Source organism: Narcine bancroftii, chromosome 6 (assembly GCF_036971445.1).
Source record: "Narcine bancroftii isolate sNarBan1 chromosome 6, sNarBan1.hap1, whole genome shotgun sequence".
Classification (NCBI taxonomy): domain Eukaryota; kingdom Metazoa; phylum Chordata; class Chondrichthyes; order Torpediniformes; family Narcinidae; genus Narcine; species Narcine bancroftii.
The window spans coordinates 61,955,948-61,977,016 of NC_091474.1; the positions used below are offsets into that span (position 1 = coordinate 61,955,948).

Sequence of the window (21,069 nt, forward strand, 5' to 3'; positions counted from 1 at the left end):
ATTCTGGTGGCCTGGAGGTGGCAGGTATTTGACACGGTACACGGGTTAGCAGATCCATTGATCAGAACGCCTGTCTAGATGGTAGTCAACAGATTTGTGTGGCATGACCTTCGAAAACAGGTCAGCAGTTGGAGGTTCACATATTGGAGGTTTGACCACATACACATGGACATTGTAGGCCCCCTGCCACTGTCACATGGTTCCCATTTTCTTCTCATTATAGTGGATCAGGCCACATGGTGGCCAGAGGCAGTTCCACTAGCAAACATGACTACTGACACCTGGATGGCACATTTCAGTCTGCCATGATACATCACGCCTGGCAGAGATTCCCAATTCATGTCAAGCCTGTAGTCAGCAATGGCCACCCTACTTGGAACCAAGTTGCACCACACAGCTGCGTACCACCCACAATCTAACGGACTAGTAGAAAGATTCCACAGGCATTTGAAATCAGCCCTAATGGTGTGTCTGCAGGGACCTAACTGGGATGACGAATTGCCATGGGCACGCTTGGGCATATGAAGGCACCTAAAGACGATATAGGTGCCTCATCAACAGAGCTAGTCTACGATGCACCCCAGATGGTTCCAGGAGAATTTGTATCAGACTCAAGGACTATAAATGAGATTTGCAAGAGTGTGGGGATCTTCTAATGAAAAGCCAGAAGAGACAAGAGCTGACTCAAATAGAAGAATGACTAGATCCTTTACCAACTTAAGCAAAGTCCACGAGAAGCTCGGTTCTTTAACGCCCATACCAACATCTCAACACAGCCAGGCCAGGTCCTACATACTCCAGAACTTGCAGGATTGCAAGTACATTTTTGTGCAGAAAGGAGCATACCGAGCACCATTCCGGCATCTGTATGAGGGTCTCTTTGTGGTACAAAGATTCAATGGGTCAACATACATTTTGGACATTGGAGGTAAAGAGGAAGCTTTTGCAAATGACCACCTCAAATTTGTCCATCTGGATCTGGACAGACTAGTCGTGGTTTATGCACCTCAAGAGAAGAAGGCTGCCCAAACAAAAAAATATACAGACTTTGTGTGTCTGCAGTGGGATTACAGGTTCTGAGGTGGGGGGGGGGGGGGGGGGCAAGGTGGTGTCATGTGGCAACCCACTTAACAGCCAGCGAACCGGCTCCCAAAATGGTGGACATGCTGTGGAAAATGCGGGAAAATTGACCTGCATTCAACAGGTTTTTAATCTAGGCTGATAACATTACTGATGATGTCACTTCCTGTCCATGTAACAGAAGCAGTAATGTATATAAGCCCAGCATACAAGCCTGGAGATGTCAGACTTGCACTAGACTCCACATCAACTTCCCCGCATATACATCAACTTGGCAACGTGTACAGCGATTCCACCACGTGTACACTGATGTCTATAGTAGCTTGGTATAGAATACTTTGCTGCAGGGGAACATTTTGGGTCCTGTGATCATAATGCCATTTATTTCAAGTTAATCATGGAGAAAGTCAAGTCTCAGCCTTGGATTAAGATTCTAAATTGGAGAAAGGCTAATTTTCAGGAAAATGAGAAAGGATCTAGAATGCCTGGATTGGGATAAGTTGTTTACGGGCAAGGTTGTGCGAGGTAAGTGGAGGACATTCAAAGGTGAAATATTGAGGGTACAGAGTTTGTACATTCCTGTAGGATTAAAGGCAAAGTAAACAGGAGCCTTAGTTTTTGAGAGATATTGGGAGATTTTGAGAGATCTGGTTTGGAGGAAGAGAGAGGTGTATAGCAACATGGAGCAAATGAGGTACTTGAGGAGTATAAAAAATGCAAGAAATAAATCAGGAGGCTGAAAGAAGACATGAGCTTGCTTTGGCCGACAATGTGAAGGAAAATCCTAAGGGTTTCTAAAGGTATATCAACATCAAAAGGATAGTAAGGGACAAAATTTGTCGCCTTGAAGATCAGCTTTGTATGAAACTAGAATAGATTGGGCAGATGTTTTTTTTTTAAACATCAGTGTTCACTCAGGAAACTGGCACAGAGTCGTGGGAAGATAGGAAAACAAGCAGTGAGGTCATGGAACTTGTACAGATTAAAGCGGAGGAGGTGCTTGCTGCCTTAAAGCAAATCAAGGTGGATAAATCCCCAAGCCCTTGGAAAATATTCCCTTGGACCTTGAGGGAGGATAGAGTAGAAATTGCAGGGGCTCTGGGAGAAATATTTAAAATGTCCTTAGCCAAAGGTGTGGTGCTGGAAGACTGGAGGGTAGCCCCAGTTGTTCTGTTATTTAACAAAGGAACCCTAGAAATTATAGACGGGTGACCCTGATGTCAGTAGTAGGCAAGTTATTGGAAGGTGTTCTTGGGGATTAGGTATACAAATATTTGGATACCCATGGACTGATTAGGAAAAGTCAACATAGCTTTGTGCTTGGAAGGTCTGTTTAACCAATCTTGTAGTTATTCAAGGAGGTAAGTAGGAAAGCTGATGAAGGAAAGATTGTGGATGTTGTTGTCAACATGGACTTTAGTAAGGCCTTTGACAAGGTCCACCTGGGAGGTTATTCAGGAAGGTACAGATGCTAGGTATTCATGGTGAAGTAGTGAACTGGATTCGACAATGGCCAGACAGGAGAAGCCAGAGAGAGGTGGTGGATGATTACTTCTCAGACTGGAGACCTGTGGCTAGTGGTGTGCCTCAGGGATCGGTGCTGGGACCATTGTTGTTTGTCATCTATATCAATGATCTGGATGATAATGTGGTAAGTTGGATCAGCAAATTCACAGATGACACAAAAATTGGAGGTGTTGTAGATAACGATGGGAACTTTCAAAGCTTGCAGAGTGATCTGGACCAGATGGTAAAATGGGCTGAAAAATGGCAGATGGAATTTAAAGGAAGGATATATAGATTTGTGATTTATTGTCAGAGTACATACATGACATCATACAATTCAGATTTATTTTCCTGTGGGTAAGACAGAATTATCATTTATTGGTTGTGCCAAAAAAACTACATAATTGATAGGCTCTATCAATGACTCCAAAACCCTAGAGTGAGGAATGATTGGCTTTATAATACTTTAGACATGTAACTGGCCAAATTCCAAGTACTTGACTAAGGACGGGGAGAGGGAGGTCGACCTTTATTCCAGGGTCACAAGGGGAGGAGTTACCAGGGAGCGAGTCACCAGTGGGGAACGGGTCAGCTACCCATCAGCAGTTACATATTGTTATCACCACAAATAATGTATACATGTAAAAAAAATAAGAACTAAAAAGATAACAAACAAACAAATCAACTGTGCAATACAGAGAGAATTTAAAAAATCAATAAAGTGCAGAAGTTAAGTCTTAAATGAGTCCCTGATTGAGTTTGTTGTTGAAGTGTCTTATGGTGGAGGGGTAGTAGCTGTTCCTGAACCTGGTGGTGTGAGTCTTGTGGCACCTATACCTCTTTCCTAATGGCAGCAGCGAGAACAGAGTGTGTGCTGAGTGGAGTGGATCCTTGATGATTGCTGCTGCTCTCCAACGGCAGCGTTCCCCATAGATGTTCTCAATAGTGGGGTGGGTTTTGCCTGTGACGTCCTGGGCTGTGTCCACTACATTTTTCAGGGGCAGCACAGGCTTGTGGGCTGAAATTGCCTGTTATGGTGCTGTCTGGCTAAATAAATTCAGGGGAACCTCTTCACACAGAAGTGGAATTTAATGCAGCAAGTGTGAAGTGATGCATTTTGGAAGGACAAAGTAAGAAAGGACATACAGATTTGAGATTTATTCTCAGAGTACATACATGACATCATACAATTCAGATTCATTTTCCTGTGGGTAAGACAGAATTATCACTTATTGGTTGTGCCAAAAAAACTAGCTGCCAGCTGAAGTGGTGAATGCAGACTCAATGTTAACATTTTTTAAATTATTGTAAGTACTTTATTAATAAGAATTTGGACAGGTATAAGGATGGGAGGGGTAAGGAGGGCTATGGTTGGGGTGCAGGTCAGTGGGACTAGGCAGAATGGACTGGAAGGGCCTGTTTCTGTGCTGCGTTGTTCTATGGTTCTATCATGGCTACAAAATGTACAGCAAGGATATACCCAGACTACTCTGACACCTTCCAACCTATGACCAACATCATCCAGATTGGCACAGGATTTCTGCCATGCCAAAGTAACGTACTACCCTGCCTAGGGCTTACTTTGTTGTGCTATGAACTGATGATTTTGAAAAATCATCCAACCCCCAACATTCAGGTAACTTCCCCCCCCTACAGACTACAACAGTCAATTAGGCAACTCACAAACACACTCCCAAAGGCAATGAGGGATATAAATACTAATTTTCCTCATCAAGCCCAGCAAAATTCTAAGAACATAAACAATATTTCTGTCTGGCCCCACTGAACTGAATAGGATTCTGATTTTATGGTCAGAGGAACGAAGCAGGATTTTAAGCAGTTACTCTTTTCTAAGCTCACAGGTTCACCTCAATGACTGTCCAGCACCCAGCTCTGAGCACTACCTTTCAGAAGAGTGTAGAGGAGAGACATGTAAATGACGCGCAGAGCAAGTTACTGCAATTGTTTTTAGACAGAGTGCAGTAACAGGCCATTTCAGTCCACGAGCCCATGCTGCTCAATTAACCTACAACCCCGGTATGTTTTGAATGGTGGGAGGAAACCGGAGCCCCCAGGGAAAACCCACACAGACACGGAGAGTACGTACAAACTCCTTACAGACAGCGCGGGATTCAAACTCCGGCCTCGATCGTTGGCACTGTAACGGCGTTGCACTAACCGTTACGCTAATCCATGCAGAGACAGTAGAGAAAATAGTGATATATGGGGGGGGGGAGCGGGAGTTAACTTTCAATAAATGTGCTCCAAATAATGATGGTTGTTCTTAGAGAGTGAGGGAGCCATTCTTCCGGTCCCGGAGAAATCAGACCGGGAAATTGACAAGGACCAGAGAACAGAAGAGATATTCTCATATTGAATTGTTACTGGCTGAAGCACTATTGGTTGCAAGCTCAATGGTAATTTTCAATAGCTGGTTTTATGTTTATCTGAAGGAAAGGAGTTGCAGGGCCGTGAGGGAATAAATAATTGCAAGCTTATTCAAAGATCTGTGTATTCAGCCCACTCCTGTTCACGCTACTGACCCACGACTACATCGCCAGACCCATTTGCCATAGTGTCATCAGGTTTGTAGATGACACCACAGCAGTTGACCTCATCTGCAATGATGATGAGTCGCACTGTTGAGAAAAGGTGAAAATCTCATGACTAATCACTTAAATAGCAACCTATTGTGGACACACAACATCTCCTCACTTGTCAGGAAGGCTTCCTAAAAAGACTGAAGCAGGCAAGGCTACCAGCCACCATTATGTCAACCTTCTATTGAACCCTATAGAGAACATCCTGGCTGGCTGCATCAGTGTGGTATGGTTGCTGCAGAGAAATGGATCGTCGGTCAATCCATAGGACCATAGGAGTGGCAGAGAGGATCACTGGAACCTCCCTTCCTCCCATTGAAGTGATCTACTGAGATCCTTGTCTGAGGACGCGCAAAATCATTGAAGACCCCTTCCACCTCGCACACAGCATCTTTCAGCTACTCCCATCAGGAAAGAGATACAGGAGTATCAGAGCCAATCAAAAGTTCCTTTTCCACTGGGATCTCAGTTCATTGGCTGTGCAGTATCCCGGGATAGGAAGCCCTTTGTGCTGTTTCTACTGGGCCACCCTTAGCTGGGACACTAATTGCTTTTCCACTGAACACAACACATCCCCAGGGATCAGAGTGTTCTACCTTCAATTGGAAACAGGTGACTTTCTGGTGTCCCTTTTTCACTGGTTTTATCAGCACGCTGGCATCAGCAAATGCTGGGAATATGAGTAGGGGTAGAGGCGGTTAATCCCCAGCGTGAAATGATGTCATTTGATGCCGGCGATCAGAGAGTGTTCCTTTTCCACTGAACTCTGACCCAGTTAATTCCTGGAACAGGGTGCCAGTGGAAAAGGGGCTTAAGAAACAGCTTTTTCCCATGGTCAGTGAGAATGCTGAACGATCAAAGGAACTGCTCACACTAACCATCCAAGAATCTCATATTTATGAAACTATTTATTTGTATATGCATTGTCTGTCTGTACGTGTGTAATGCACCAAGGACCGAAGAGCATTGTTTCTGGTTGTACTTGTGCAATCAGATAACAATAAACTTGACTTGGGTTGACTTGACAGATACAAGTATAATGGTGACATGAGGATTTCTTTGCCCTATGTACTTCTGGGAAACTATCTAGAAAAAAAAGCAAGACTAACCTGCCCCAGAGGTGCACTAACCTGATCGGACACATTGTACCAGACATAATCAAGCATCTTTACGTGGTTATAGGAGGTGAGTGTGATACCAACTAGGTTGTAGCAGGCCCTTGAGGTGTACAGTAATATAATTACCAATCCTACCACGACAACCTGACACAATGACGTTCCCTGAAAATACAAACATAAGGAGACTCTTAATAACCATTAGATTTTGTTCAAATATACAAAGAGCTATGATGATATCAAATAACTTTAAGGAAGATGCATTAATGTTTCCTCTTGCAAAATATTCTGTACAAGGTAATAAGTTCGCATAATTTCAGATCATTTCAGTAAAGGATTATTTCACAATTGTTTCACTAGCACTTTTGTGTATTGCACTATTGGTACTCAAGGACACTTTAACTTGACTGGATAGCATGCAAAACAAAGTTTTTCATGATCTTCACATGAGAAAATGTTATTTCAGTAAAGGATATAGGGAGAGCAAGATCTTGATTTTACCCCCTAAAGCTGGACCTACAACCCAGAATCAAGGTCTTGCTAGTGCTAGTGAAACAATGGTGATGGGGAGGGGAGCACAGGCTGACAGGTAAGAGATCATAGGTGGGTACAGGTGGGAGGGTGGAAGAGTAAAAACAGAAGTGATGCAGAGGGTAGTTCTCTGATAGGAGAGGGAAAGGAAGGGGTGGAGAGCTGGAGGAAGGGAGAAAGATGGTTAAGGAAAGAGGGAGACTCAGGGAGGGAGGTTTTATGGAAATTTCAGGTTAGTTAACGCTATCTGATTGGAGAGTCCCCAGATGGAAGATTAGATGTGGTTTCACCTGCAGTGCATAAGCCCAAGGATAGACATATCATTGGAATGGTGTGTGGCCACTGGGAGATTCTTGCTATTGTAGCGGACAAAGCAAAGGTGCTCGATGAAACGATTTCTCAGTCTGTGTCCAGACTCACCGATGTACAGGAGGCCATACTGAGAGCACCAGTTGCAGTAAATGATCCCTACAGATTCACGTGAAGGGCTCTCTGGGGTCCTGAATGGTGGTGAGGGGGGCTTATGGGCACAAGTAGACCATCTCCTGGAGTCACAGGGGTAGGTACCAAGGGGGTGATTGGTGGGAAGGGATGAGTGAATGAGGAAGTCCTGGAATTAAGAGTGGCATGTCAAAGTGGTAGCAATACAGTAGTTATGGGGGACTTTAACATGAAGGTGGACTGGGATAATCAGACGGGGGCAGGAGCACAAGAGACTGAGTTTATTGAATGTCTACGAGATACTTTCTTGGAGCAGCTAGTGGAGGAACCTACCAGGGGGAAGTCGATTCTAGACTTGGTGCTGTGCAGTGACGCAGAGTTAATAAGTGACCTCGGTGTAGGGGAGCCATTAGGGAATAGTGACCATGGTATGGTTACTTTTGAGCTGCAATTAGAAAGGGAAAAAGAAAGGAAGTCGGAAGCATCTGTACTGCAGTTAAATAAAGGGGATTATGCAGCTATGAGGGAGGAGCTAGCCAAAATAAAATGGAAAGATACACTAGCTGGGAGGACAACTGGGGAAAAATGGCAGGTATTTTTGGACATTTTTCACAGGTTTCAGGACAAATTTATTCCAAAGTGGAGGTAAGGCTCTAGGAAATGCAAATGGCAGCCGTGGCTAACTAATGAAATCAAATGTAATATCAAATCCAAAGGGAGTAAGTATAGGATAGCGAAGCGAAGTGGGAAGTTAGAGGATTGGGAAACCTTCAAAGAGCATCAGAGGGTAACTAAGAAAGTCATAAGAGAGGGGAAAATGAAGTACGAGAGGAAATTAGCAAATAATATAATGGAGGTTAGAAAAAGCTTTTTTAAATATGTGAAGAGGAAGAAATTAGTTCGGTCTAAAATTGGTCCATTAAGAATGGAAAAGGGTGAAATTATTACCGGAAACAAGGAGATGGCTGAGGAATTTAACAAATACTTTGCAACTGTCTTCACCAAGGAGGATATAGGTTATGGTCAGTTAGGGGGTAGTGGTCATGCGGTATCAAGAGACTTGGGAACTTTCCTGGGGAAGTAGGGGATCTAATGGATATCCGGATCCAGAAACAGGAGGTTGTGAGTAAATTGTTGGGACTGAGGGCTGATAAATCCCCAGGGCCTGATGGGCTGCATCCCAGGGTGCTTAAAGAAGTTGCTATGGAAATTGTGGAAGTACTGGTCGACATTTTCCAAAGTTCCATAGATTCGGGGGAGGTCCCTGAGGATTGGAGAGTGGCTGATGTGGTGCTGATTTTTAAGAAGGGAGGGAGGGAGAAAACGGGAAATTATAGACCGGTCAGCCTGACGTCGGTGGTGGGGAAGATATTGGAGTCTATCATAAAAGGAGTAATAGCAGAACACTTAGGCAGAAATAATAGTATAAGGGCTAGTCAGCATGGATTCCTTAAGGGAAAGTCATGCTTGTCTAACCTTCTGGAATTTTTCGAGGATGTGACAAAGAGGGTGAACTTGGGAGAACCAGTGGATGTGGTGTATTTGGACTTCCAGAAGGCCTTTGATAAGGTACCGCACGGGAGACTAGTGGGCAAGATCAGGGAGCATGGTATTGGAGGTAAGGTGCTGACATGGATAGGAAATTGGTTAAGAAATAGGAAACAAAGGGTTTGGGTAAGCGGGTCTTTTTCAGGATGGCAGGATGTGACGAGTGGAGTGCTGCAGGGATCGGTATTGGGTCCTCAATTGTTTGTAATTTATGTAAATGATTTGGATGAGGGGATTATTAATAACTTGAGCAAATTTGCAGATGACACGAAACTGGGTGGCGGTGTGGGGTGTGAGGAGGATGTCAGGAAAATGCAGAGGGACTTGGACAGGTTGGGGGAGTGGGCTGCTGAATGGAAGATGACGTTCAATGTAAGCAAATGTGAGGTTATCCATTTTGGGGGCAATAATAGGAAAGCTGAGTATTATTTAAATGGAGACAAGCTAGGGAGTGGGGAGGAGCAAATGGATCTGGGAGTACTTGTTCACCGGTCACTGAAGACTAGCATGCAGGTTCAGAAAGCTGTGAAGAAGGCAAATGGCATGTTGGCTTTCATAAAGAGGGGATTGGAGTGTAGGAACAGAGACGCCCTTCTGCAGTTGTACAGGGCCCTGGTGAGACCCCACCTGGAGTACTGTGTCCAGTTCTGGTCTCCAATTTTGAGGAAGGACATACTAGCTATAGAGGGTGTGCAGCGCAGATTTACAAGGTTAGTTCCAGGGATGGCGGGGTTGACATATGCTGAAAGGCTAGAAAAACTCCAATGGAGTTTAGAAGGATGAGGGGGGACATGATTGAGGTATACAAAATCATCAGGGGGATAGACAGGGTGAAGTCGGATTACTTGTTCCCAATGATGGGGGAGATGAGGACTAGAGGGCATAGTTTAAGAATACAGGGTAGGCCCTTTAGGACGGAGATGAGAAAACATTTTTTTACCCAGAGAAGTGTGAATCTGTGGAATGCTCTGCCACAGAGGGTGGTAGAGGCAAATTCGTTGATTATGTTCAAAAGAGAGTTAGATAAGACTCTAGTGGGCAAAGGAGTTAAGGGTTATGGGGATAAGGCTGGAAAGGGGTACTGATGGTAGTGATCAGCCATGATCTGTAAAATGGCGGTGCTGGCTCGATGGGCCGAAGGGCCTACTCCAGCTCCTATTGTCTATTGTCTATTGTCTATTGGAGTGAATGGTCCCTGCGGAAAGCAGGGAGGGGAGGGGAAGACATGTCTGGTGATGGGATACCACAGGAATTGCAAACGATGCCATGTGGCTGATGTTAACCAATTCCTCTGACTCTGTGCATGCCCTCCCAACATATCAGCTGTTACCATCATCACCCCTTGATTATTTCCGCTAAGTCACCATGGCTCAGAATAATTGTTTCCACGGGTAATTCATTGCTAAATTAATAAATATGCTAAGAAAATTCCATGTAGAGCCTTTAAAGAAAAATTAGGTTACCTCTATCCTTGAATTAATTTGGACATACACACCTTAGATTCCAAGTATTTGTTGGACAGTGACATTTTAACGATCTTGTACAGGCTCACTGAAAGAGTGACTGCGCAGAGCACAAAGAGCGTGTCGTTGACGGCATGAACAAACACAATGGTCCTGGTGTCAGTGTGTGTGATCTTCACAAGCAAGGCACAGGACAAGTTCACCACAAAGAACAGGAGACTGGCCAGCAGGAAGACCAGTTGAAGTGGGAGCCTAGAAGAGAGAAGAAACCAATTCAACCAGCATTCAGTATCGATTCACCCAGCCTCAGCCCCTCTTCGTCCATCGTATTGTTACCTCCCACACTGTCAATATTCTCAGCTGGATACTTTGTAATTAAATGTTCATAACTTAGGCTCAGCACAAAATATGCTGTCTGCATCCCAATCTACTCAAGCCCCATTAGCCCTTTCAACATGTGGCTCCACAAAGCTTTCAGTTCAATGTTTTCCTCCTCACGTTAGAGTGTGGAAACTGGCCACTTAGCTCTCCAAATCTTTGCCAAATATTGAACATTCACTTGTACTGCTGGGGGGTCCCGACCTGAAACATTATCTATTTCTCCTTCTGCTGATTCTGCCTGAGCTGCTGAGTTATTTTTCATACTTCCAGCATCTTTGGTTTTCAGATACCCATTTAGGCTAACCCTACACTAATCTTATCCATCTCACCAACTCCCTTGCACTCTCTGGGTGGAAATTTACAGCAACCAATTATCTACCAACCTGCATGACTTTATGATGAGGAAGTAACTGGGAGCATCTGAGCAGACCAGAGAGTGTTTGACTATGCCTCCTGATTGATGGAGTCACAGACTCATTGAAGTAGAGCAGGGCCACCAGATGGAAGATATCCGGGACATCTACAACATGATTTGGGGAATGGCTCTGTCCACAGGAGGAGGAAAGTCCTGGAGATGAGTCTCCCTATGGCAGACAGCAGGGAGACCCCTCTGCGATTTCCAGATTCAGACGCAAATCCTCTTCACTGCAACTTCTCTGAGGTTTCCTGGAAGACCGTCCTCTTCCCAGAGACGCAAGATGCAGATGCAGGTCTGCGAATAAAACTCTTCACTGCTGAATTTTACGATTTCCAAATGGTGTGAATAAGCCCAAGTTAACATCACTGATCCCTTTTTGGGGGCTCTCTGATTTCTAACTCAAAGTGGTAACCCGTAAATTCGCTCCACCAATGGCACAAAGTATATACCAACTACTCTGCAATGATGCAGAGCTGATTCGCAGGGTCCTACTGCCTGGTTGAGATGCTAACAGCTCTGTACAAGCCTTGAACAGCTGTTAGAGGAGTCAATGAAGTTGTTTCTTAATATCCTGTAACCACGGAGGTCTGTGCCCACGTTGGCGGCACTTATGCTGGGCAGCAGACCATGAAGGATTGCCAACTTCGACCATGGTAGTAGACCAGCAAGAATGATCCACACAGGCTGTTGGTGAGTTGCAGTCGAAGGACTCACATGAGGGAAATGGCATTTGGTGACTTTCGGTCAAGGATTCACACCCCAGCCTGCTAGAGACTGGCTCATGGGAACCAGGTATTGAAACTGGGATGTGAGAGGGTGCCGAGGGCAAGAAGGGCTCCCGAAGGGCCTTGGACGCTGAAGGCTTCCTGATCGTATCAGTGGTTTGGATCTGGAGCTCAGGTTGCTGATAGATTGAATAGGAGTCTGTGCAGCCTGCAGAAACACTGGAGGCAAATCTACGGACACTCAGTGTCTCTGAAGAGACTCTATTTTGGTTCTCTTTCTTTACTGTTGTGGGTACCAGGCAGCTCTCATGGTAACTCTTTGTTTGCCTTTACACCAGGAAAATGTTGATGTATATTGTGTATATTATATTTTTTTGTATTATTACATGCCAATAAAGGAACCTTGAATACTTCCCAAATCCATGCCCTCTACTACCATGGGACCAAGTGCACGGTTACACCTCCATTTGCAGGCCTCTCTTCAAACTACACATGCCTTGAATTGGAAATACATCACTATTCCTTCATTGTCACTTCATCAAAATGTCAGAATTGTTTTATCTGTAATCACATGGACTGCAGCAGGTCTGAATGGGCCACAAGAAAGTCATCAAAGCACAGAGATGTTGGAAGAACTCAGCTGGTCTCGCAGCATCCATAGGAAGTAAAGATACATTACTGTCATTTCAGGCCTGAGCCTTTCCTCAAGGAATGAGCAAAAAAAGACAGGCATCTGTGTTGAAGGCCAGGGGATAAAGGGGAAGAATGCAAGAGGGAGGAGTATAAAACAACAGACAAAAGGTGTTAATTAGATATAAGAGAAAAGGTGAGAATTGATCGTAGCTCTGTGTATGGAGAAAATGAGTGACAGAGCTGGGGGAAAGGAGTCATAAGCCACTTTCAAGTGGCCAGAATACCCGAATGTAAAGCCGCCTAAAATACCCGAATGCGGCTGTCAGGAGGCCACCTGAAAGTGGAGAACCTGTCCATAAGGAGCACTTACTCAACCCATCTCGGGGAAGTATAATCTCCGCTTCCAAACGCTCCCCCTAGGCACCTGAAAGCAGCAAGGCAAAGAGACTAGCAGCTTTCAGGGACCTAGCAGGGGGCGGACTGATGACAGTCAGTCAGTGACCCAACACCCCATTGCCTAACAGCCCCCTGGCGCAGAACGTCAGGGCTGGGGCAGCCAGCGCAGGACTACAGGGCTGCTCCAGCCCCGTAGTCCCACACCGGGAGGCTATCGGCAGTGGGGAGGGGGGCTGTCGGCAGCGGGGAGGGGGGCTGTCAGGCAGCTGTCCCTGCCCTGACTCAAGAGCCGGTGTTTGCTCCGCGGCACCTCTCCCTGCTGCAGACCTTCAGCACTGCCACCTGAATGTCCCTCCCAGACAACCGCAGCCAGCTCCGGAGCTGCATCTCCCGCAATTCCACCTGAAAGCGGCTATAGAGGGTGATGGAAGGGGGTAGTTTCTCATGGAAACTGGAGAAGTCGATGTTAATGGAGGGTGCCCAGATAGAATTTAAATTTATTTTAATTTTTTTTAAATTTAAATTTAGACATACAGTACGGTAACAGGACATTTCGGCCCAATTAACCTACACATCAGGTTAGTTTCAAACAATGGGAGGAAAGCAGTGCCCCCGGGGGAAACCCAAGCAGACACACGGAGAATGTACAAACTCCTTACAGACAGTGCAGGCTTCGAACCCGGGTCCCGAGTCGCTACGCCAACCATGGCACCCTATGAGGTGTTGTTCCTCTAATTTGCAGGTGGTCTCAGTCTGGCAGCACATGAGACCGTGGACAGACATGTCAGCATGGGAATGAGTAGGCGTTCCGTGCTATTGTGGCAGACAGAGCCAAGGTGCTCAATTAAATGATTTCCCAGTCTGCATCCAGTCTCTCCATTGTTAAAGAAACCACAACAAGGAGCACCAGATGCAGTAGATGGCTTCTGTAGATTCAGAAGTGAAATGTTGCTTCTCTTAAAAAGACTGTTTAGGGCCCTGAAAGGTGGTGAGGGAGGAGATGTGGCTGCAAGTGGAGCTAGGGGGGCAATTGGTGGGGAGAGAGTGTGGATGAGGGAGTTGCAGAGGGAGCGATCCCTATGGAAGGTGGAGAAGTGAAGATGGAGAATACGTGTCTGGTAGTGGGATCACGTAGTACGTGGCAGATGTGGCGGAAGGTGAGGACAAAGGGAATGCTGCCCTTGTGTGTGGGGAGGAGGGGGCCAGGCCAGATGTGTGGGTAATGGAGGATATGTAAGTGAGAGCCAAGTTGATGGTGATAGAGGGGAAGCCATGATGTTTGAAGAAGGACGATCTGGCATAGAACACCTGGCAGCAGATGAAGGAATTGAGATTGGCCATCCATGGTAAAGATAAGTGGTAAAGTTCAGGGAACTGGAAGCTTTTTTTAATATTTAAAATTTTCTCCATACATGTAGTAGTCAAAGATTAATATAAAATACAAATTGTAAAAAGAAACCAAACTAGAAACTACATACATGACAGTTTATATTCTTCAGCCCCCCCCCGAACCCCCACCATCAAAATATTTAATATAAAAGATACAAAATAGTTATGTAAAAAAATGAACTTTCAGGATTGCACACAAGCTTAAACAGAGTTCTTTAATACAACTCAAAGGAGATTTTCACAGGTGCCGAGGCACAGGAAGCATAAGGTTAAAAATTTAAATCCAATGTTTGAGTAAACGGGCAGGAACTGGAAGTTGTTTAAGTGATGGAGGGTGTGTGAAAATCATGGCTGGGAACTGTTGCTGTGCCGTGTTATATAATGCAATACAGCAGGGACTATGACTACAAAGTATTTTATAGCTCAGTACAGAATGTGACTGCCTAGTTTACCAATGCTACATAAACTGATAATAATAAATGATTGTTCACATCATGACAATAGACTAGATGGTGATTGTTCTAAATGTGTCTGTTGCATAACTGTGCCTAGTGGCTGAAAATTAGATAAAATTGTAAACAATAACATAATAAATTGTTGATGGCACCATGAAATGGTAGGGGACAGTAAGTTTATTGTAAGTTGACTATAATTTCTTTACAATGTTAATATAATGGGTGGCATGGTGGGTGTAGTGGTTAGTGTGATGCCTTTACAGCGCCAGCGATTGGGACTAGAGTTCAAATCCCACGCTGTCTGTAAGGAGTTTGTAAGTTCTCCCAGTGTCTTTTTCCCCAGAGGCTCTGGTTTCCTCCCACTGTTCGAAACATACCGGGGGTTGTAGATCAACAGGGTGTAATTGGGTGGCATGGGCTTGTGGATCAAAATGACCAGTTTCCATGCTGTTTGTCTAAAATTTAAAAATTTACATTTAAAATTTTGAATTTAATGTGCTGCCTTCACTATGTGATAGTTATATAGTGCAGAGTTTCACTGCCACAATGTTTAATTATTTTACAGATTGCTACAATATTTCAGCAATTGTAACACACTAAATCATAAAGATATTTAGTAAGTCTATGTTCTCTGACCATCATATGGTCGTGAAGACTTGACTATGTCACGATAACAGTAATATTGTGGCTGTATTTGGGCCTGAGCAGTGCTGTATCTCTAAATTTAAAAAAGCAATTAAAATTGTACACAGTATTGTACAATGTAGATCATGGCTATTATCTGGCGGTATTAAAGTGCATATATAAAGAGCTTTACCTGTATTTTTTAAGCTCTGGGCAATACTTGGATTTTGCTTTAAAAATCACCTGGAATGTAAAAAAGAGAAATCTGTTTATTTAAAGTCATTCACTGTCCACAACCTCATGGATAGCAATGTATCTGACAGATACACGTATCACAGATACCCACATGTCCAAGATCCTGGATCTTAGGCTTCCTCATTGGAAGACCACAGTCAGTACACATCAGTAACAACGTCTACTCTTTCCTGCAATCAACACATGCGCATCTCAAGGATGTGTGCTTAGCCCTCTGTTTTACTCGCTCTACGCCCATGACTGTGTGTCTAGACACAATTCGAATGCCACCTACAAATTTGCCGATGACCCCATGGTTGTCATCAAAATCATAGATGGCAATGAGGAAGTGTACAGGAGGAGAGAGATAGATCAGCTATTTCAGTGGTGTCACAACAACATTAGAAAAACTGTCCAGGCCTTTCAGGATTCGAAATGCATCTATAAGATCCCCCTCATCCTTCTACTCCAACGAGAACAGTCCAAGAGCCAACAATCATTCCTCATATGCTAACCCTTTCATACCTGGTATAATTCTAGTAAATCTTCTCTGAACCCTCTCCAACTCCAGCATTTTTTTTGTCTCCAGTCTCGCATCAAGTTTATTGTCATCAGATTGTACAACACGACAAAACAGCATTTCCCAGTCTTCAGTGCAAAACACGCAGACACACAACCAGACGTAACACACATAGATAAACAATAAATATGCAGGACAAGTATTTCATCTATACAATATATAAATATTGATTTGTACATACAAAAGTCTCAGATGGTTGGTGTGAGCAGTTCCTTTTCTCAAATAAGGTGCCCAAAATTGTACACAATACTCCAATTGAGGTCTTACCAGGGCTTTATAGAGTCTCAATGTTATATCTCTGCACATATGCTATTCCTCTAGAAATGAATGCCAACATTGCATTTGCCTTCTTCACCACCGACTCAACCTGGAGGTTAACCTTCAGGGTAGCTTGAATGAGGACTCCCAAGTCCATTTGCACCTCAGAATTTTCTCCCTATCCAAATAATAGTCTGCCTGTTTATTTCTTCTCGCAAAGTGCACGACTGTACTCTCTCCAACAATGTATTTCATCTGTCACCTCTGCCTATTCTCCTAATCTATCCAACTCTCTCTGAAGCTATTCAGTATCCTCAGCACCACCTCCCCTACCACCTATTTTGGTTTCATCTGCAAATTTAGCCACAAAGCCACCTATTCCAAAATTTATATACAACCTAAAAAGAAACGGTCCCCACACAGACCCCTGCAGAACACCACTGGTAACTGGTAGCCAACCAGAATAAGATCCCTTGAGAGAGCTACCTGAAAGAGTTCTGTGACATAAAGATGCAAGTTCAAATCCGACCCTGGGAATTTGAGTTCAAATCCGAAAGTTTGTGAAAGCTAATCTCAATTACAGTGACCACAAGATTTGGATAAAATGCCTTCTGGGTCAAGGAAGGGAGTTTGCCATCCTTGGCTAGTCTGGCATACCAATGGCGCTGTCCAGGTTCAAACAGGGATAGACAATAAACACTGACATTGCTATCAACATCCACATGCTGTGAGGATGAAGAAAAATAAACAACTTTTAAGGGGAGAATAAAAAAACTTGCATTTAAATTATGCTGTTCACAATGACAACAACCTATCTTCAGGTAATTTGTAGTCAATTTAGAATATGTGGAGATTCAATCACAGGAACTGTGATTGGGCAGCATGGTTGACATTGCAGTTAGCACTGTACAGCAACAGTGACTGGGATTTGAATCCCATGCTGTCTGTAAAGATTTTGTACGTTCTCCTGGTGTCTGTGAGGGTTTTGCCTGGGGACTCCAGATTCCACCCACTTTTCAAAACGTAGGTTTAGGTTAATTGGGTGTAAATTGGGCGGAACAGACTCATGGGCCGAAAGGGCCTGTTACGTGGCTGTATGTCTAAATTCATAATTTAAAATTTAATTTGTACTTAGAAATGGAAGACAATCAACAATGAACCAGCAAAACTCTTTTAGCCCAATGATTGACGACATGGTCATGCAGCAATACACTATTGACTTTACCATCATCTAATTAAGCTCAGTAATTGTTTTATAGCTGGCATGTGTCCTTTGGATTTATTGAGGTAGCATGTTTAGATAATCCTCCTGTCAATCAAGTTTAATGACAACATTACTTGTGATTGCATATGCTTAATTAATGCTATCCTCTCAATGCATTTTTCTGGAAAATTGCCTACTTTTAGGGTGACATGGTCACAGTGTCAGCAATTGGAACCGGGGTTCGAATCCCGCACTGTCTGTAAGGAGTTTGTATGTTCTCAGTGTCTGTGTTTGTTTTCCCCAGGGACTCCGGTTTCCTCCCACAATTCAAAATGTACCAGAGGTGTAGGTCAATCAGGTATAATTGGGCTGCATAGGCTCCTAGGTCAAAAGGGCCTGTATGCCTAAATTTAAATTTACTGGGAGAAATTGCATTTTTCCTGAGTAAATAGAGGTATCGAAAATTATGAAGGGTATCAATAGGGTAAATGGAAGCAAGATTTTTCCACTGAAGTTGGGTGAGAGAAGAACCAGAGGAGGTGGGTTCAACTTGAACCAGATGGGCCGAAGGACCTGTTTCTGTGCTCTAATTTCTATGGTAAATTGTTGTAAAATTGACAGCAAAACATGATCCCTCCTCACTAATGTTATCTACACAAACACTGAGGTATAAATTGGGAATATTCTATTGTTGGTGTTGCCCACAGTCAATTAAAAGGTAAAGGTTCCATTATTGTCATGTAATACTACATTTAGAATGTAGCGTACATGAAATTCTTTAACTTTTGTCTACCATAAGGCAGACAGAGAGTCACCACTTTGTCTGTAAAATGTTATATTTTCCATATAAAATATAATGGCTGATGTATCCATGAAGGGGAACTCATTGCTTTGCATGGGACAAAAGCTATAAATCTTCTATACTAGCACTTTCATCATTTGTTCATTTGTAACATCAGTATCTAAGTTTCATCATATTCAAATTGCGCTGCTAAGGATCAGTCGCATTGGTATAACAGAGTGGAAATGTGTTTGTATGGCCTGCTTTCCAACAAACTCCATGAATCACGAAAGTCTGCAGATGTTGTGATTGTAGTAAAAACACACCGGAATGCTGAAGGATCTCAGCTGGTCTTTTCAGCGAGCATGAAAACCAAAGATATATTTCTGACATTTAGAGCATGAGCCCTTCTTCAAGGAATAAGCAGAATGAGGAAATCTCAGGAAGTCTCCGAATTCAGAGAGTGCTTGCTGAGGGAGGAATCCAGATCAACAAAAAGTGTTAATTAGATATGATGAGGGGAGAGGTAAAAATTTATCATGTTTGTGCGAAAGGAGACAAGGAAGAGAGAGAGAGAGAGAGAGAGAGAGAGAGAGAGAGAGAGAAGCTGGGGGAAGGCACAGGGTAAGGGTTACTTTTGGAGCCATTTTTAAACAACGGAACAACATGAGCCACCCTCCAATCCTCCAGCCCCACACCCGGACATTTTAAATATTTCCGTGAGATCCCCTGCAATTTCTACACTAGCCTCCCTCAAGATCCAAGGGAATATCTTGTCAGGCCATGGGGATTTATGACAGCAAGCACTTCCTTCACCTTAATCTGTATAGGTTCCATGACCTGAAAGCCTTGTTTTCCTAAATTCCCACAACTCTATGCCCTTTTCCTGAGTGAATACTGATGAAAAAAAACTCTCCCATCTCTTTTGGCTTCATACAAAGCCAACCACTCTGATCTTCAAGGGGACCAATTTTGTCCTTTACTATCCTTTTACTTTTAATATACCTGTAGAACCCCTGAGGATTTTACTTCACATTGTCTGTCAAAGCAACCTTACGTCTTCTTTTAGCCTTCCTGACTTCTTTCTTGAAGTTTTTCTTACATTTTTATACTCCTCAAGCACCCCATTTGCTCCATGTTGCCTGAACCTGTTATACACCTCTCTCTTCTTTCGAACCAGATCCCCAATATTCTTAAAAAACCAAGGTTTCTAACCTTGCCTTTAATCCTGACAGAAACATACAAACTCTATACTCCCAAAATTTCACCTATGAAGGTCCTCCACTTATCTTTCACATCCTTGCCCAAAAACAATTTATCCCAATCTTTTCCTCAAAATTGTCCTTTCTCCAATTTAGAACTTCAACCCAAGGCCCAGACCTATCCTTCTCCATAATTAACTTGAAACCAATGGGATTATGATCACTGGACCTAAAATGTTCCCCTACGCATACTTCTGTCACCTGTCCTGTCTCATTCCCTAACAGGAGATCCAGTATTGCACTCTCTCTACTTAGTACCTCTATATATTGATTTAGAAAACTTTCCTGAACACATTTAATAAACTCCAAACCATCCAGCCCTTTTGCAGTATGGGAATCCCAGTCAATATGTGGAAAATTAAAATCTACTGTTTCCTGCAGCTGTCTGCTATCTCTCTACAGATTTTCTCCTCCAATTTTCATTGATTATTGGGCGGTCTATAATGCAACCCCATGAGTGTGGTCATACCTTTCCTGATACTCAGCTCCACACATATAGTCTCAGAAGACGAGCCCCATGGTTTGTCATGCCCGAGCCCGGCTGTGATATTTTCCCTGAGGAGCAATGCCATTCCTCCCCATTTCATTCCCCCCCCCCCTCCATTCCATTGCTTCTAAAGCAATGGAAGCTCAGAACATTGAGCTGGCCCTCCTGCAACCAAATTTCTCTAATGACCACAATGTCATAATTCGACATGCCAATCCACGTTCTAAGTTCGTCTGCCTTTCCTACAATACTCCTTGCATTGAAATAGATGCAACTGAGAAAATTTCCTTTATGTACAGCCTACTGACTTTTAATGGTGCATGCAATTTTCACATCTTTTTCTTCCTCCACTCTTTATCTGCTCTAGCACTCTGGTTGCCATCCCCCCTGCAAATCTAGTTTAAACCCACTAGTCCTCTTCCAGTTCAGATGCAAACCGTCCCATCAGAACAGGTCCCACCTTCCCTGGAAGCGAACCCAATGATCCAGAAAACTGAAGCCCTCCCTCCTGCACCATGTCTTTAGCCGCAGGTTAAGCTGCATTATCCTCCTACTTCTAACCTCACCCGCACGTGGCTGGGTAGCAATCCTGAGATCACAACCTTGGAGATCCTATCCTTCACTTACGGGGTGCCTCTGAGAGAGCAGCACTCCTGATCAACCACACTTTCAGTGACATCCTAGAGCAATGCATCAGTCAGGAGAGCTGCTGCCCCACAGCTCCAGTTAGCCAAGTTCTAACCCGACCTCCAGTGCTATCAGAGAATAACTTGGAGAACTGAGGGATTAATTGCCTAAACATTCATGCCAATTTTGCTAAATGCCTGATCTAGTACAACTCCCTGAACAGCATGTTTAATGCTATTGACTACAGGTGGATTTTACTCTCTAAACACTTCTTTGAGAGAAAAACAAAGACTTGTGGAGATATTGAACGGATGTTCATTAGACAGATGAC

At 43.7% G+C, this 21,069-nt stretch overlaps 1 pseudogene; it reads right to left on the bottom strand.

The window, feature by feature from the left end:
• Positions 1-21,069, bottom strand: part of LOC138737302 (G protein-coupled receptor 137Ba-like) — a 65,246-nt pseudogene that overhangs the window by 13,925 nt on the left and 30,252 nt on the right.